The following is a 9,595-nucleotide window of genomic DNA, read 5'->3' on the forward strand; positions in this document are numbered from 1 at the left end:
CACACACACCTCTGGCCTGAACCTCAGCTATTGTATGCATAAATAAATTAATATTTGAACTTGTCTAAACCTTTCTAAGTCTACCTGGTTAAACAGATAGCTCTACAATGCCATCGATGAAATGAAGGGTCATCAGCTAAATCTTGATAAGCTTTTCAATATCTTTCAAAGAAATTGAAAATTGGAAAGCAAATCCTTTGGCAAATCAGATGCTTTTTTGAATTTTTTGTTTTCAACATACTTAAAGAGAAGTTACTCAGTTGACAGAGTATTTCATAAAATATTTGTGATAGATTTTGTGATTTGGGACATGAAATATGGAGGGGACTCAAATAATTCAGCAAAAGTGTTGGTATATAACTTCTAATCTCTTCTGTTTATGTATGTGAAAAGGCTTCTCAGGAATCAAATTTTTTAAAAGGCAAGGGGAAACAATCGATGCTATAAGTAACATTCATATACAAGATACAGAAACTACTTTGAAAAAAAGAGTAAAATTAGTCCGTGGATGTTTGATGAAGAAAGATATTTACATGGTCTTAAGCTACCTCCCCAGAAAATACCTATTAATGGCAGAGTATTAATAGCTTCATAGTGGAGAAACCTGATGAACATCACATTCATTCAGATCCAAAGTAGCACCACCTGTAACAGGACAAATTCAAGTTGTGTGCCCACAACTGATGCCATAAAGAGAAAAATGGACCCATTCTGTGATGTTCCTGCCCCAAATGCACACTAATAACTCGTCACCAGGGGACAGCTAAGGAACCCCACCAGGAGGACAGTCGATAGAATAATTATACTCTGCAAAAACCCTAATAACACGAAAGTCAAGTACATTTTAAGGACCTCAGACTTAAGAGATTTGACTGCTAAATGGGATGTGTGATCTAAGATTGATCTTTTTGCCATAAAAAGAACACATCTGGGAAAATTGATGTGAAGAAGGTCTGAGGCTATATTGGTAGCAATAGATCAAGTTAATAATTGGTTTGATGGTTAAATTGTGGTTATTAAGGAGAAAGTCCTTGTTGGTAGGAATTATACATTTAAATTGGGGGAGATAACAGAATTTCATGTTGACAACATATTCTCAAATAGTTCAAATGGTTCAGGCCCACCTTCAAGGGATCCTGTGTATTAACCAGAGAGAAGTCAAAATTCTTATATGACTGGGTAGCATTGACCTTCCATGATCTCCCCCTTTCTTCTTCTTTTACCTTACGCAGGGACCCCCTGACTTAACTCTGCTCCAGGCACACAGATCTTCTCATTTTTCCTCAAAGCCACCACCACATTCTCACTGACTGTTCCACTGCCATTCCCCAAATGCCACCTCGCCACTCCCTCATCTCCTGTAAGACCTACTCAAATGTCACAATAAATGACATTTAGGATGTCATTTAATGCATGCAGGTGTGTTAGCATATGAATAATTACTTTCTGGGTATTTCCATGAAGACACGAATAACGATTACCCCTGGGTGGTGGCCCTTCTTTTGTAGCAAGACATTGTTGTGATTGGCACACCAGTTGTCTGATTAAAAAAAAAGAAGAAGAAGGCCCTCCCTGGTGGCGCTGCGGGTTAAAGCACTGCACTGAGAAACTAAAGCCACTTCCATATCAGTTCAATTCCCGCCTGCCCCGGAGGTGACCACATGGCGCAGCAGACCTCTCCTGACCCGCCCGCTGCTCCCCTCAGCAGTGTACTTCTTCAATCTGCCTGTTCTGCTCCCCACTCTGTCTCTGGTGAAGCCTCTCGCCGCCCCTGAGCCTCTGGCCTGTACCCCAGATTTATAAATAAATCTTTAAAAAAAAAAAAAAAGAAAGAAAACAGTGTATTTGTAGCAGTTGCTGGTGGGTGTTGATATCCCACCACGTCTGATTTGAGCACCCAATGACTTAACAGTTGATTGTTGATAATTCCTGAGAAACAAGCCACCCTCACGAGGCTGCACCAGCACACCTCCAGGTGGGAAGCTGCACTCTTCATGACTTCACAGGCTAGTGGAATGTACTTAAATTTCATTTTTCAATAGGTTCTATTTAAAAATGAAAGAAAACTGCTCAGTGCCATTGCTAAGTTCTCCATTTCCAGTTCTTGGTAGCACATAGCCTTGGACAAAAGCCCAGCCCCACATTCCCGGCCACAAAGGAAACCAGTCAGCAGAGACCAAGATGAAGGAAATGTGCCCCTCTTACTTTCTTCCGTTCTGAGTTTTCATAAGTACCAATGTTCGGAAATAAAAAGCTAAAAGTGAAAGAGGGGAGGAGGAGGAAAAAAAGGTGGAGGGGAAGAGGAGGGGAAGAGGAAGAGAAGGAAGAGGAAATAAAAATACTTTGGAGGCTTCCCTGGGCACCTCTTTGTGCTCTTTAGCTTATTAAGATGTGAGACTCCAGAAGGTGAGACCATACACAGAAAGAGAAATGAAGAGCATTGGGAAATGTGGATGGGGTGATACAGTATGTTTTTGTGACTCCAATCCTTTTGGGAAGCAATCTGAGAGCCATTTGCTCTTAGAGTGACTCTACCACCAGATTATAAATCAGGAAATTCTTGGGTCATCTCTGACCCTCCTACAGTTACTCATCAAAATATTGTCTTCTTCCTGATTACAGAAAGCCAGTAGAGGAAGGTATTTCATCAGAAATCAAGAAACTAACACTGTCATCCACACGTATTACTGTGCTTCAAACCTTGAAGAAAATACTTAACCTCTGAACCTCAGTGTCTTCATCTCTAAAATAAGAACTTTGAACTATAAGACTTGTGAGACTGTGAGGTTTTTAAAAATCCTACAAGTTTGGATTTCTGGTGACCAAGTCCTCTTAAAGAAGCTCACTCCTGTCGAGAACTTATTTATGTCCTCTAGAGTCAGGAGGAGTGGGGAGAGCCAGGCTGGCTGTGGACATGGTGGTGGGGCAGGAGGAGAAGGACTGGTCTCTAGGAGGCACCGAGGAGACAGTCCCCAAAGACATCGGGACTCCAGAGCAACAGCTGGGCCTGGGTGGCACCCTACAGACCTCATACCTCCATCAGTCCAGATGTTGGGACTAAAGGCCCCACTGCCACCAGCAGGTCACCCATAAAAGACAACACAAAGTCTCACATATTCGTGTCTCCATGATCTCATATCAAAAGACTGGTTCTTATCAAAACTCTGCTCCCACTCTATGGTCATCCTGCTCCTGTGTCTCCTCATCATGTTCTTTCTTCAGACTCTTCCTCTCGGGGGCACTTTCATTCAGGTAGGACCCTACAGTATCCAAGCTTGGCTGTGAGCCACACTCAAATAGGAATGTGGGGACCAGATGCCCTTAACAGGGACACAGGCATGCAGAGGGTGTGCCAGCAGGAGTGACCCCATGACGTGCTCCCTGGCGGCAGAGGAAATGAACTGCAGCTCCCACCTGATCAGAGACAACTTGGGCACAGGATAAGACCAACAGAAAGTTCACTGATGGCACTTTCAGCCTTCACATGCATTAGCTGATTCAAAAAAAGGCTGAAAGTCATTCCCCTGGGATTCGTGAGAGCAACAGTGTGATGAACGAAGTCATTTGCTCTAAGAGTAGAGCCCTCTGGTCACTAGGATTGCCAGGGGGCAATCTCCCTAGCAGTCATCACAGATCATCATGTCACTTTTCAGAGCATAAAATGCCTTTCCACACATTGCTTAATCTGTCTTCACAACATACAGCTATAAGTGACTGGGTCACAGGAAAAGGAGTGCATGGATGTGGGGTTCAGGCCTCGCCCCCTCACCCCTGCACTGGCTGTGCCTTAGTTTGTGACTCTTTCCCAGAACCTGCTTTTGCCCTCTGCTTACAGATAAGGAAACGGAAGTGCAAGGACAGGGTCACAGTCCCACCTGGCAACCAGGTGAGACAGATTGGAGAGGAGGAAGACCTGCCTCTGTAACTTCTGCATAGAGGGGTAACACTGACAAAATAACAATGTCCAGAGGCTGAAACAGGCAGGGTGGGCAGAAATCAGGACTCCTGTGCTGAAGAAGACAGGAACCCCCACTGAAAACCTGAGGGGCTATTTACCAAAGAGCAGAAGAACTGTATGAATGTCAGTCCCAGTGAATCTACGAGAACAAAGTGAGGGGGTGGTGGCAGGGACCACGACACACACATGCAGCTCCCCTAAAACTGAAGGACAATTTCAAAACTGCAAAAGAGTCAAAGGCACCCCGGCCCATAGGCGCCCCTGCCCAGCAGAGCCTGCCGAAAGGGGCTGGGCGACACAGCCTTCAGAGTTGCCAGTAATTCCCTTAAGTTAAGAAGAGCAGAAGCCTAGACCACACTCAGGAACTCCTTGTTTAAAAGAATCTCTCTCCATGTTTACCCTAAATATTGCTAGGAAGTTCTTAGCTTGAAAACATGCCTCCTGTTCTGACAGAACAGGAAAAGGTGATTTTACATCCTCCCAAGAAATTTCCATGGTGCTGTCCCTCCTGATCTTTCCAGTACAGAGTTCTGGGTACAGGAACAGGCACCTCCCAGAGCAGCTGCCCACCATACTAAAGTCTAGGAGGGGGCTTCTCCCCAGAAAATGAGGGGAAACTGGAGTGGCAGAGTTTCATCTTGGCCACGGCTCAGACTCAGGCAGACGTGGGGACAGCCCAGGTCACTGCTGTTCTCGTCGCCCCTGGGGGTGGAGAAGATAGCACAGCAATGAGTCTGACTCCCCACTTCCAGTTTTCTAGCTGTGATCTCCCTAGCTTGAGTTTTATTTCTGCTGGGTTCATAGTGGGAAAGGTGCCCTTGCTCTCTAAGGTACCCTTTGAGACATTTGCCACCAAGGGTCCTGATGCAGAAGGGACACTATGACATGATTGGTGCTGACCCTGAGAAGGAAGAGCCATTGTCCCCAAAGCTCATACCACCTGACCATGGATGTCCTTGGACAGTGTCTCATGCTGGCTCACCTCTCCCCACTAACATTTACAGGATGTGATTTATCACCCTGAGCCTGGTCCCTTCTGCTTTGTATAGCTGGAAATATCAAAAGGAAAATGCAGAGTGGCATCTCACATTCAGGGTGGCTGAAGGGTTCATATCCCTTCCTAGAGGAAATCGACTCCTAGGAGGCAGAAAAGGTGGTGTCGAGGTCCATGAAGTGACCAAGGGCCCAGAGCCCTTCAGCTCATGAACATGCTTTTCTTCGTGGGCAGCATCTGTTCTCTTCTGCCTCATATGCTGGCAGATCTGACATCACACTATTTTCCAAACTAGGGAGAAAATATGAAAACTGAGGACACTCCAATCAGTCTCCTGCCAAGAAGGCTCCCCGGAAGCCCCCCAGCCAGTTTTGCTGAAGTCTTACTTAAGTCTCTTGGCCACAGGGGGTGGGGAGGGAGAATACACATAAGACACCTGGAATAAAGCCAAGACTTATGTCTTGGAAGAATGGGAAAATGGATATTGAGTGGACAAAAAGCAAGAGCTGTTTCGCGGCAAAATAGAATCAATGGGAGCCAGGAAGCGGGGCTGCGGGATCTCAGCTGAGCCCAGTGCACACCTGCACAAGGGTGCGATGGTGAGATTAGGTTGCCGGGGTGAGCCCGGTGGGACACTGAGGAGCAGAGTCAGGTGTGAGATGGACAGTGTGTTAGTGGAACAGACTCTGTGGGTTCAGTGAGACGGAGAGTGGAGCAAGGCTGGAGTGGGTCAGAGAGCCACCTAAGATCAGTTCGACTTATGAGATGCACTCAAACTTACACTCCTTCTGCAGTTTTTTCAAGAGCCTTGATCTAGAAGAGCTACTGAGCAAGACCAGAGAAAAGTGTGGACACGGCTGTCCTAGTTGCAGGCCACGCTACCCGCTGTCCACAGGGTGTATGTGACCCGGGTCTGCCTCCATCCGGACAATGTCACATTGGCGGGTACAGGTGGAACCCCTTGTCAGTTCCATGCAGATAGCCTTTTCTCTTGTCCTGCTGTGGCCAAGCTTCCTCAGCTTAGCAGGCTTCATACATCACAGCAGGCAGGTTTACACACGTCAGCCCAAAGCCGGAACTGCTAACAAATTACCTTGGCATGGTGATTGCTTGCCTTATCTCACCCTGGAGGCTTCCCCAGTACACCTTCAATCGCCACAAACGTCTCCAATTACTGCACCAGTTTATCAGAGGCTGTTTTCACAGTGTTCCTATCCTGCTCACTACGACCTCGGTTGTCTTGAGTGATGGATCCTTTGAGCTGTTGACACATCTTTCTTTGATTTGCTCTGCTTATCTTGGCCTATGTTCCCAGGGGACATGTTTTATTGCAACATAGACTTGGCTTGTGCCCTCTGTTGTATCACCCTGCACCAACTGTCACTCCAGCAACTCTAGAACACCTATGGGTGTTCTGTGTAAGAGAGATTTCCAGGAACAGAATGTCAAACACAAACTTTATCTTGATTTACACAATGGGAGGAAATCTTTACTCCAGATTTCAAAGAGCAGAGGAGAATTTCCACACAAAGTGGGAAGAATGCTCTGTTGTTGCTCTACATGATGATGGGAAGAAAAACTATGGGTTGTGGAATTGCCCGGCACTGTCCCAAATGCTTTCTGAGGTCAACATTCCCCGCCCCACCAAATTCTGCAGCTCAAAAAGCAACTACAAGTACAGTGTGACATGCAACATAGAAACCAAGTACTTCAGGGCCATGCCTGAACTTGCTTGGTTTAGTTAGAAATGTGGCTGGAGATATACCCTTGCAGTCACCAAGAGCCCTAAGAGATGACACTGACTCATGGCCTTATCTGTCAAGATCAGTTATACTTCTAGAAACAAGTGCAATTTGAATTTTAAGAATTATGGTCAGAGAGGGCTGACATTCAAGAGCTCACCCTATCTAAATTTGCAGATACTTTGATAGAGCAGAGATAATTGATGAGGTATTAATAGTGAGTTCATTTGCCCAAGAAATTAGCCATGGTTGTTCATTCTGAACAAACCTGTAAGAGAGTAGGCAGCTGAACCAGGATACAGCTACTGGGATTTCTTTTCCCAACTAAAGGACTTGATTTGAGGTCATTATCTTGGATGGGAAAATCCTCCTTCCTTTATTAATATCCTATTGAGATAGGTTGGGATTTCACACAGGTAAAGTCATTTCAAAAAGCGAGGCTCTGTAGGGAAAGTGACTTTTGTTCACTTTTAGAATGAGGAAGACACAATAGAAATCATTACCCATGAACTATCTATCAAGAAGCCTGCATCCCAGGAGTATGCTCATCTTCTCTGCCAAGGTGGATTGACCCCAATTTCAGGACACCCCAGGAACTCCATATAAGTCTGGAACACTATGTTACACTTTATAGAAGCAGAGCTAACTCAATGACTGGAAAGAATAACAACCATTGCCCCTTGATTACAAAATATTTCTTCTATTCAGACATTCCTCGAACTCTTATTACATAAAAAGCAACCCAATGACCAAAAGACCATGAGAACTGTGCCCGTGCCAGATGACGATGTGTGCCTGTCAACAGTCCTTTTCTTAATCTGGCTGCTCAATGAGATGGAATCTCCCTGTGGGATCCAGACTGGGGCTGGTATCCCAAAGCCAAGGTGGGAAGTCAGGCAGAAAAAAATTAAACAAATGTAAGAATTTCTGATAGACACCAGGGATGGGAAAAAGCTCATAGAGTTCAGTAGCCACATGAGCAGTCAGGATTCAGATGTTAAGAATCAGTCCAGATTCAGACTCTGGGTGAAAAGCCAGAGAGCCCAGAGGTGCCCAAGGCAAATGACAGTCAAAGGAGGAGAAACAAAGTAAGAAGTCATGACAGCGGACTAAGAAGCATCACCGCGTGGTCTGGAAGCTGAGGCACTGCTTGTCTCAGGGAAGATTTTCCCCCACTCTGCAAAGCCGTCCAGGGCACTGGTCCCTGTGAAAAGGGAGTGAAGTCAAAAGAGCAGGGGCATATTTGGAATCAGGGTGCAGACATACCTCCCTGCAGAGCCTGGCGAAGGTCAAGACCTTCCAAGTCAGGAAGTAACCACCTATGATATATCAGGATTCAGTAACTATGCAGGAATAGCCTTTAGGAGTGGGGGAAAGGGGAATGGAAATTGAGAGATTTTGCCTTGATGCCTTCCCATTCCCTGGGAGTCCTATGCTCCCCCTCTAGCACCTTCCCAACAAGTCCACGCTGCCCATCATGGTCTGCGTTCGCGGACATGGGCACTCAGAGCTCTTCCTTAACATTCCCCACGTTTAAAAAGGTGTTAAGAAGAAAGCAGGTGTGTCAAAGCGACTGTGAGGAGCACATGATCACTAGGCTTTTGCTCCGGAAGTACTGGAATGTGAGGATTTGCAGGGGAGAGCTAATAAATGCAATAACCTTAAAGCTCTGCCCTTAGTACTCTAGCCAAAAATGGGTTTAAAATTTAGAAAATGAACAATGAAACTCTCTTCTAAAAAAAACTTACTTAAGCATATGACTTGCATTACAGTTTTTTTCAACTTGTTGGTTTTCCTTCACAATAAAAAAAAAAAACATTAATCAAGACTCTAAGGACTCTGTTTAAAAGTGATAACTGGTTCGTTGCCCTATCTCCTTTTTTAATCAGATATAGTTCTAGGAATAAACATAGACAATTTGAATTTTAATGAATTCCCAAAAATGATACTTGACCATATTTTTAAAAGCAGCCATTTCAGTTTTCTAGGGTAAAAGATAAATTGCCAGAAGCCACACTGCATGGTGGTGAGAACATGAAGCCAGTGTCTTGGCAAGTCACTCCCCATCCCATCTCATCCTCAGAGATGACAATGTATTGATATGTATACTTTGAGGGTTCTTCAATAATGTGAAGTCTGAATACGAAGGTGTCCAATGACTAGCAGCCATGGCTAACAGCTGATCTGCCATAACTACACCAGTCCTCTTTCCTTGTAAACATTTATACCAGGTCGAAAAGAGACGGTATCGTAGCAGAAATTCCTGTGTAAGATCCAGAGAGCCGGGTAACAACGCCAGTCTTGTCACCAGCTAGCTGTGTTAGACTTTGCAAGACATTTGTCTCCAGATCTCAGCTTCACTTCTAAAAAAATGAGGGCTTGGAACTCTATAACTTTCATCACTTCTAGATCCTTGAGTCTCTGTCACTGATTATCAAAGACGGCTGCTGAAAGGTTGTCCCTGTCGGGGGACAGCATGTTCCTAGGTGACCCATTTGGCCAGGTACTTGTGCACCTCCTCCTACCTGCAATCCCCCTGCCACTCATACTTGGACCTTCGCAAGAGCACAGAAGGACTCAGACTCCTAAGGCCAGAGGCAGAATCCTCCGCTATACCCACTCACCTGAGGTGTCAGGTAATTTGCTTGCACTATCTGGGATTTAGTTTTCTTCTCTGCAAGCACTCACGGAGTGTTTATTAGATGAGATACTATGAAGGAAAGGATGTTAAGTCTGGCACTGGGCACAGTCACAAGACCAGCTGTGACTACGGGTGGCTGACACCATTGGCAGCGCCCAAGAAGCTGGGTTCTGAGGCAGGATACTAAGGCGTCAGCCACCTGGGCACTGCCTTTGGGGAGCTGTGTGCCCAGAGGAATCAGGCAGAATGGCACTGAGCCT

Source organism: Condylura cristata, unplaced genomic scaffold (assembly GCF_000260355.1).
Source record: "Condylura cristata isolate star-nosed mole 26May11 unplaced genomic scaffold, ConCri1.0 scaffold00024, whole genome shotgun sequence".
In the NCBI taxonomy this organism is placed as follows: domain Eukaryota; kingdom Metazoa; phylum Chordata; class Mammalia; order Eulipotyphla; family Talpidae; genus Condylura; species Condylura cristata.